This window comes from Balaenoptera musculus, chromosome 2 (assembly GCF_009873245.2).
Source record: "Balaenoptera musculus isolate JJ_BM4_2016_0621 chromosome 2, mBalMus1.pri.v3, whole genome shotgun sequence".
Lineage (NCBI taxonomy): Eukaryota > Metazoa > Chordata > Mammalia > Artiodactyla > Balaenopteridae > Balaenoptera > Balaenoptera musculus.
In genome coordinates, this window is record NC_045786.1 from 18,098,907 (window position 1) to 18,108,867 (window position 9,961).

General features: G+C 41.4%; 1 protein-coding gene across 15 annotated transcripts in view; it reads right to left on the reverse strand.

Annotated features, from left to right (window-relative positions):
- Positions 1 to 9,961, reverse strand: part of PARD3 (par-3 family cell polarity regulator) — a 629,285-nt gene that overhangs the window by 510,822 nt on the left and 108,502 nt on the right. The window lies entirely within an intron of this gene.

The window sequence follows — 9,961 nt, forward strand, 5'->3', positions numbered from 1 at the left end:
CCATCTAAGATCAAATGGTTATAGCACAGACAAATTTCTCAAGGCTTTCTGAGTGGGATTTTCTGTGCGTGTCTTAGAAAGAATACTATCACTGCCTCATGTCTGAGGAGTCATCTCCCTGAGCTGTCTCTTTATAGCCTTTTACACTCAGTTGTTTTCCTCAAAATCTAAATTTCATGTTACTCTCATTCAAATGTTTTGACTCAGAAGAACTTGAGTTCCTTTTCCACATTTTAACACTAATTTCCTAATTAAAATGTTATTAGGATTTTCCATCACAGTGAAGGCAAGTATTAAGCTGAGGGTGTGCACCGTTGGAGGAACAAATAAAGACTGGTTAGAATGACTAGGTTAGAATGATTGCAAATTTCTGCCACGTGGAAACGCTATTTGTCACATGCCTTTAAATACCATCTATTCTATATAGTTGTCATTTCCAAATTCATACCTCCAACTCCAATCTTTCCCTTGAGCTTCAGAACTATATGTCCAATGACTTACTTAACATCTCTGCTTGGATGTCTCAAAGGCATTGCAAAATCAGTTAAATGTCTCAATAGGAAAGAGACTTGAATGTCTCCAACCCTGACATCTTGCATTTAAATGAAATGGACCTCCAAAGTACCCCCCACCTAGCTCCAGTTAAGACTCTAAAATCACCCTCACTCTGTCTTCTTTGCGCTCATTGCTCACACCTACAATGCATTCTTCCCAAAGCAACCTTCTAAAGATACACCTCTAATTGTATCACTTCGCAGTCTGACAGCTTAAGGGCTTTTTATTACATTTAGTAGCAAATCTCAAATTGCTTAATATAGTCCTTAATACCCCCCCTTCCTCTCCAACCCCACCATTTCCCCCCTCCCAGCTGCCTGCTGCATCCACGCCACGCTCGTTCGCTTAGGATCCAGGACGCTTTTTTCCACGTCAGGTTGCTGTACACGCTGCTCCCTCTGCCTGCAGCTCTTCCCAGATCTGGCTCCTTCTCAGCCACTGGACCAGCCCTCCTGTCTCCTCCTGAGAGCTGTCTCCTTGCCCAGACTCACTGCCTTTGGAGTCTCTTTTCCTCACTGCAAGGAGAGCTCTGTGACATAAGAGGACACCCCCCCCCACACGATAGTCCCTCAGCACCTCCAGCTGTTTCTCCGGTATATTAGAGACTGAAAAGCGTTTGTTGAATGAATGTCAGAAAGATGAAATGAATGAAGGAATGAGTGAATCTGTAAGATCTGCTTAACCTTTGCTCAAACAGATGCTGTAATTTTAGTCTGATACATGAACATGAGGCATCCATAATTGTGATAATAATCAATAATTGTGATAGGAATCAATAATTGGGATACAATTATACATGGCACTAACCTCCCGGCATTTTAACAAACACTCATATAAGAAGATTACATATAAGTAATCTAACAAAATTAAAGACAGTCGTTAAAATCAATATATTTTTACTAGCTAAACTAGCCTCTTTCTCCAACCCCAACCAACGATAAAAATGTTTGTTATCTGGGGCCAGTCAATCGCCCAAAGAAGCGAAAGAGATCTGCAGATTCAGGAAGTATATTTGGTTCTCCCTCTTCTCAAACCAAGGACACTACCATCTATCCAACTCTCAGGGCTGATACAAAGTTACAGCCGTATCCTGCTACAGTGTATAGCACATGAGGCTTCAGTTTTATTAGTTGACTTATTTTGGAATTATAAGAGGATCAAAGGGTCCAGGATCTTCCTATTTTCCTCCTCTTTTACTATAAAATCCAGGAGGAAAAAAAACCTGCTACTTTCTACATAATTATACATGAATACTGTATGAATGAATGAATGGGATGATCTTGTTTATCATCTATAATTACTTCTCCAATTATTCAGAAAATATTAATGAGGAAGAAACCAACAGTCATCTACCTTCCTCCTTCTTTTCCTTTTTGTGATGAAAACAGTTTATTATATACCTGAAAAGCTGAATTGTATACATTTCACTCTAGATAGGAGAGAGAAGAAAACCTAGGCTAAACATTTTAAAAGTTGAAAGTTATTATAAAACAGCTTTTCACAGCATTTATTCTGGAGCACTTGTTTTGAGATGTGCTGTTTTTCTGGAGAATTGTCAGTGTTGGCCAAGTAATATTTTAAAACTGTAAACAAGGCCTTCCTTCCCCCTGCCACCCAATTTTAACTGAGATGTAACTGACATATAACATTGTGTAAGTTTAAGGTGTACAAAGTGTTGATTTGATGCACTTATTACACTGCAAAATGATTATAACCTTAGTATTAGCTAACACCTATATCATGTCACATAATTACCATACCTTTTCTGTGGTGAGAACATTGAAAATCTACTTAGCAACTTTCAAGCATGTAATACAGTATTACTAACTCTAATCACTATGTTGTTCATTACCTCCCCAGAACTTATTTATCTTAAATGTGCACCCTTCAACCAACATCACCCCTTTCCTCCCACGTTTCGGCCCCTGGTAACCACCATCATTATAATCTCTGTTTCTACGGGTTTGGCCTTTTTAGATTTCACATATAAATGAGATCATACAATACATATTTCTTTTTCTCTGGCTTATTTCACTTAGCATAAATTCCCTAAGGTCCATCTATGTTGTCACAAATGACAGGATTTTGGTCTTCCTTATGGCTGAATAATATTCCTCTGTGTGTGTGTGTGTGTGTGTGTGTGTGTGTGTGTGTGTGTGTGTGTGTGTGTGGTTATCCATTCATCCGTGGACGGCCGCTTGGGTTGTTTCCATATCTTGGCAATTGTGAATAATACTTCAATGAACATGGGAGAGCAGACATTTTTTCAAGACAATGTTTTCATTTTCTTTGGCTAAATACTCAGAGGAGGAATTGCTGGATCCTCTGGTAGTTTTAGTTTTGATTTTTTTGAGAAACTTACATACTGTTTTTCATAGCGGCTGCACCAATTCACATTTCCACCAACAGTGCACAAGGCCTCCCTTTCCTCCGCACCCTCGCCAACAGTTGTCGTCTCCTGTCTTCTGATAACAGCCATTCTAACAGGTGTGAGGTGATACTGTGGTTTTGAGTTGTGTTTCCCTGATGATCAGTCATGTTGAGCACATTTTCAAGTACCTGTTGGTCATTTTGTATGTCTTCTTTGGAAAAACGTCTATTCAGTTCCTCAGTCCATTATTTGATCTGATTGGTTTTTTGAGTTCTTTACGTATTTTGGACATTACCCCTTAACACATATATGGTTTCCAAATACTTTCTCCCATTCTGTAGGTTGCCTTTTCCTATTATTGGTAGTTTCCTTTGCTGAGCAGAAGCTTTTTAATTTGATGTATTCCCACTTGTTTATTTTTGCTTTTGTTGCCTTTGCTTTTGATTCCAAGACTTTTGGCTTGGTTTGTTTTGGTTTTTAATGATACAGTCCTTGTTGGCTCCTAAATACTAAAAATCAAAACTGGGATCTTTGCTTCTTTTCAGAAAAGAACATACATACTGATAGCATACTAGGAATCCTCAAATTCTAAAGCTGCAGAAAATAACATATTTCTTCCCTCAACTGTTACTGAGCACCTATTATGTAGCAAGCTCTCTTCAAAGCGATAGGAATGTAAAATAAGTAAATGAAAATGAATATCTACAGAAATTCACTTTATAAAACAAATACCTAAGATAGCCTGGCTTATATGTTTGTTTTTAAACCATTAGAAACTGGTATTTAAAGAATGACTAGTTCACCTAATTCAATGATGGCGGTAGCAATGGTGACCAACAATGATGACAGTTATTATTACCATTTCCTGGGGTCCTATTTTTGCCGAGCACAACGCTGAAACTTTAACACAAATTCTCAGGCTTAAACTTAATATGACCTTGTAAGGTAGGTACAATCATTAACCTCCCTTTAGGGATGGGAAAACTGAGGTTAGAGAGATTAAATACTTTGCTCATAAAGTAAAGAAGTCATGGGGCCAGAATTCAGACACAGGCAGTGTGGCTTCCTTCCCCCGACCCCCCAAAGAAGATGCGCCTTGCTGATGGAGCAATAGAAAAGCAACATGCAGCAGACCAGGGAACCAAGCCCTAGCCTACAATTAACATGATAACTGTCCCCCACTCCTCCTGACTCACCGGGCAGCTCCGGCCAAGCAAAGTCCTCACTGCCTCCCTCAGGAAGGCTGACAAGCCAAGACTCTACAGAGAGTCCCCACCTCCAAAGCTCCCACTGCTTCCGAGGGGCCGTGCAGGGCCCGGGCCCCCTTTTCTGTTCCCTTGCACTAACACCCCTCACCCATCACCACCTCTGCTACACCTGGCCCTGTGCTCCCCGACCCACCCACCCACAAACTGACGAGCCGGGGGCGAACCGGTACTCGTGAAATACTTACATGTTGGGAAATAATCCCTTTGAGTTAATTAATTAGCCATTTAATGCTCTACTTGGCACTTAGCTTAAATATTTTCTTCTTTAGAACCTAACTCAAAGAAATCCATTTAGGAGGAAATTAATCAAGGCATCTAGTTAAAGGAAGTCTGTTTATACAAATTATTTCAATTCCAAGTTAGCAAACTCTTTTTTTTTCAACATCTTTATTGGAGTATAATTGCTTTACAATGGTGTGTTAGTTTCTGCTTTATAACAAAGTGAATCAGTTATACATATAATGTGGCAAACTCTTTAAATCATTCCTTCCCTATGCCAATTCATACTAAAGTTAAAAAAAAAAAAAAGATGTTTATATTCTAACCTCAATTTAGAACTGCCTAATGCTCTCTTCATATTGGAATTAGGCAGAAGGAGAATTATGGAGAAATTAAAAAACAGAAAGTAACAAAATCCCCAGTTATTCACCTACTCCACCCTCAGAGATAACTATTTCAGTCGGTCCCTTAAACCCTTTCCAATGTACATAACTGTTTGCACTAAAATTAGACCATATTTTGAATGTTGTTTTAATCTGATTTTTTAACAAATTTATATCAGATTCACACATCTGTCTGCGCTTCTGTTCCAAATATCCAACTGCCTAACTGACACCTCCAAGGCACCCCAACTGACTAAAATCAGGACTAAATCCTGATCTCCCCACTGGGTCCCAAGTCAGCACCCCCCCAGCACACACTCCCCGCCTTGGGGAATAACCTCACCGTCACATTTACCTATTAAGCCGCCTCAGATCTACCTACTCCCCACCTCTCCACCTTCTCCTCCATATCCGTCTCCCACCTCCCCCAAAACCCACACACTGGCCCCCCTGGGTCCACTCTGCCTCCTGCCCATTCATCCTGACACACTCAGCTGGGGATATTTCTCACATGTAAATCTGATCCCCTAACACCCCCTCGTTCTCACCTGGCTGTCCTTCAGATTCCAGCTGGGTTGCATTTTTTTTTAAGGCCAAGTCCTGCTTCACCCTGAGCTTGGGCACATCTTTCACAGTACGGTTCCTTTTCCTCAGAATCATTATCTATCAGAAATTCTGATTCTCACAATAGATCATAAGCCCCAGTAGAGCAGGAAACATGGCTACTTTCGTTCAACAATGTATCACAGCACTAAGCTCAATGCCTGGCACACAACAGGTGCTCAGCAAACAGGTTACATTAATTAAAAATACTGAAAGAAAAGAAAAAGACTAAGTCTTTCTTTCAAAGAAAATTATTATATGTGCTATCTTTTAAATTATTATTATTATTCGGGCACCCGGGTTTGAAAAAATTCTCTACCTAACCTTTATCCAGCGGGGGGAGGGGCACTCAGCTTTGGTTCAACACTGCAGCTTTGACTTGTCTATTCCATAAATGCCTCTGTGCTAGCTTTCACCGACATGTAGAAATTGCTGCTTGCCCACAATCCCAATACATTTCAAAAGTTTCCTTTTCTCCACATTCTTCTACGTGAGGACACTGGCCAGACTGTCCCCCAGAGAATCCTGGCTTCTTTCCAACAAGCAGCAATCAACAGTCTCCACAACAACCCTTCACGGTGCCTGGACCCCACTCTAAACACACAAACTCTTCAAAGAATTTACACTGCTATCCCATCCAACCCTTCGTACAAAAAGCAGGACACCGATAGTGGAAGATTATTTCCCAAGGTCATCCCCAAAACAGAACACACATGACATCATTCTAGGTCAAAACAAAATGACAACCCAGTGTGACAGAGGAAATGCTTGATGCCACATCTTAAATCACCTTCAGCACCAAAGACATAAAAGAGAAAACAATGGTGTGAGTGAGAAAAAGACACTCTTCTTGCTGATCCCCCCCACCAACCGCCAAAAGCACCCTTCCCCCCCACCCCCCGACTCTAAGTGCTGGTCACTTCCCCCTGAAACCTGTTTCCACCCAAGGTCAGTGCGAGGTGCCAGACTGGAGAGAGAAGTGAGTGAATGCCCAGGATTTTTACTCTGTCGTCTATGTACTAAGTTTACTGTAGTTCACAGAGGGAATGACGGGAGGGACAGAGAACTGAGAGAGGCTCACCGATAGTAACTTATAAATAATGAAGAGCAAACGAGGAAGAAATTCAGACAGAACGCAGAGCAGCACTCAGGAAGGCTCGCATTACGGCTGTTGTAAACGGTGCTGGGGATGGTGTGAAATCCACTTCAGCTTTTCACAATTTGGCGGAATGTCAATGAGAAGACTGAGAATCAGATCCTAAGAGTAAACAGAGCAGCATGACAACCCTGCCTGGAAACAGCAAATGTCCAGACGGGATGAACAAACAGGGCACGTCTTCATGCCCAACGTAGACCTAGGATGGTCTATGTCTCAGAAAATCAAACCTACTCCAAGAACACAAGACAACCCACACTCACACCATTTTGAATACATTTGGGTAAACCCTGGAATTGGAATCATATAGGCACTAGATGAAAACTTCCTCAGTGCTGTACGTTGAACTCTAATAACTAAAGGATGATGAGCAAAATTACAGCTAAATAGATACTTCAATTTTCTTCCGTGATCATTTGAATTATTGCCTCTTAATCCTCATCTCCCTGTATTAAAAAATATTTTTTCATAATTTTACAGATTCAGTGACCAGGTATAAAATCTGTGTCTCTGAGAGAGTTTTCCCCATTACAGAGACTGACAGGAAGGCAGGGCCACTGAAGCCTTGTTTTCACAGTTTGTGAGCAGAAATAGCACCCTGGGGTGGGGTGGGGAATAAAATTCAGGTGCCCAGAGGAGTTTCCTAAAACAGGACATGTTTTTAAACAGGAATTTTATTGTTTAGGAGAATGTTTTTCTAACCTAAAAGCAAAATAGGTGTCAAGATCCTTAGCCAGAGAAACTGCCAAGAAAAGTTGAAAACACTCCAGGGTGATTAAATCAGAATCAAGTTTCAGAACCATGGAAAAGAGCCATACAACTCACTACACACAATCCCTCACTTTGAAAAATGCATCCAACAACACGGGTGAATTTGGGTGCTGGGATTCTGGATTAATTATATTTTCACAGTTATAACTTAAAGTGGGTCCTTTAAGATGCTCCTTCAAAAATTTAAATTAATTATACACATACACATATTTAAATATTGCTGAACAAATAAAACAATGATTTAAAAACTATTTTAGTCAGCAGTACCTTGTACCCTCTACCGTTTTTCTATTTGAAAACTGAATTTAATCTACATGATGTAAAATTGTCTGAAAACTTATTTCACTTACTAATATTTAAAACCTTTTTCTCAGGTTAAAAGATTTTTTTTAACCTACATAGGATATATAATAAAAGATTCCAGAAAATGTAGATTTATCATCAAATTCACATAAGAATATAAAATCTAAAACACGGTTTGTTTATCCTATGATTTCAATATGCAGCTGTTTTAGATTACACAGTTTCCTTTACCTTTGGTTTTTATGTGCAATCTAATGGTTGTGCTGAAAGAAGAGTGTATTATTTTCAGTTGCTGAGTAACAAATTGCCCCCAAATTTAAACAAGAACATCAAACCCCTTAACCTGGTTGATCTTTATAGATCCAACAGCTGCAGAGTCCACGTTATTTTCAAGTACACATGAAATGCCCACCAAAAAGGCCATAAAATAAGTCCCAATATGGTTTTAAAGTTCTTTTTAAAATCCTATGGCTGAACATCTACATCACAATACTCTACCTACTCAAAATATGTACTGTGTTTGGAGCGTGAACACTGATGGGGGTGCAGGGAGGAGCGTTACTTGTGCCCCATGAACCTGCCCGGCGCTATACCATGTGGGCTGAAGAATAGGGTAGGATGGCACCAACTAGGGGAAAAACTACATTTGTGTTCAATCAGAAAGGAAACAGGTTTCATTATCTTGTAATAACCTGTAACGGAAAAGAATCTGAAAAAGAATATATGTATATGTATATAACTGAATCACTTTGCTGTACACCTGAGTCTAACATACATTGTAAATCAACTACACTTCAATTAAAAGAAAGGAAGGAAGGAAGGAAGGAAGGAAACAGGTGGAGAAACAGGAATGCTCACCACTGCTGCTGGGTGCAAAAGACATACACAGGACCACTCAGCTTCCTCCACAGAAATCCAAGAATCCAAAACAGGACGCATGAAAGAGCACATAAATCCCTAAAAGAAAATACTGTGCAGCTATGTCGGCATAGCTATGGTTAATGGATGTGGAAATGTATTTATAATCAACTCCAAAAAAGCAGGCTACTACTCAATCCTTTTTATTTAAGAGGAAAAAAGTGTGTGTCTGTCTCTGAAGGAAAATAGCGTCAGGATGCAAAGCCCACTCAAATAGCGGCAGTAATGAGCTTTAAGCAGCAAGGGGGTCACGGGTGACTATTTCCTTATTTGTATGTTTCTTTTTCCTCATAAGAAGCTGTATTATTTTATAGAAGAAAAACAACCAAAAAAAGAAAAAGAAAAGGAAGAGGAAGGGAGAAGAGAAAATATTAAAAGTTCAATACAACACATTAGTTCATCTCTTTCCAGCATTATGGCTGGGAAAGGGCAACCTGTTTAAATTCTTCATAAATTTCTGTAGTTTAAGCTCTGGAGCTGAGCTGCACAATAAGATGACTATAATTTAAGTCTCTAGAGGATGCTCTTCATGTGGATTGCAGGAAAAGGATTTGAGAGCCACCCTATTCCTGGCTCACAGAAGAGCCTGACAAGGAGAACTGACCCCAGGAGAAAGAGCAGCAAATCACAGACAGGCAGGAAAGTTCTGCATTTTTGACACCACATGCTCCCAGCCCACGGTAGCTGCAGGGAACAAACCCCACGACGGCAGGGGCTAGTGAATCAAACATCCGTGACGTTACACAATACCTGGTACCCCGGAAGTTTCCATTTTCCTTAAGATTTCAAGAAAACACATAGGACATCGGCCGGTTCTGAGCCAGGCGCTATGCTGTCAGGAATGCAGGCGGGAATAAGCACAGCAGCCGCGCTCGCCCAGCCCACAGCCCCGGAGGCAAGGGGCCAGCGGTTGGAGAGCTCCCGGGAGGAACAGGAGTGGGCACTGGGCCATTTACCTTCCTCGACCCCACGCAGTCACCTCGCTGTGCAGCCCACGCTGAGCTATCACAGGCCTCGATGAACAGGTGAGGATGTGGCCGCCAGCCCTCCAGGCATATCTCACAGCAGGTCAAACACGAGGGGGTGTGGCCACAGGCTGCTCTAGTTGGATTCCAGCAATCAAGAATCCGCTGACTGCTGTGCCAGAGCCCAACATCCTGCCACCGATTCCTAACACGTTCTGAGTCACTCCTCTGCCTCATTCCCTCAAGGAGGACAGACAGGAGGGTGGATACAGGCCAGTGATGCCTCCATCACAGCCAACAGTGAAGGTGCTGTTGCAGTGTGACGGCACTCGGAGAGGAGCCATGGACGAAAGGGCGGCTTCCTGAAAGCCAAGCCCACCGGGAGGAGGCTGGGATGCAGCCGGGCCGTGCCAGCTGCTGGGATGGGCCACCACGGGGATCAGAACAGA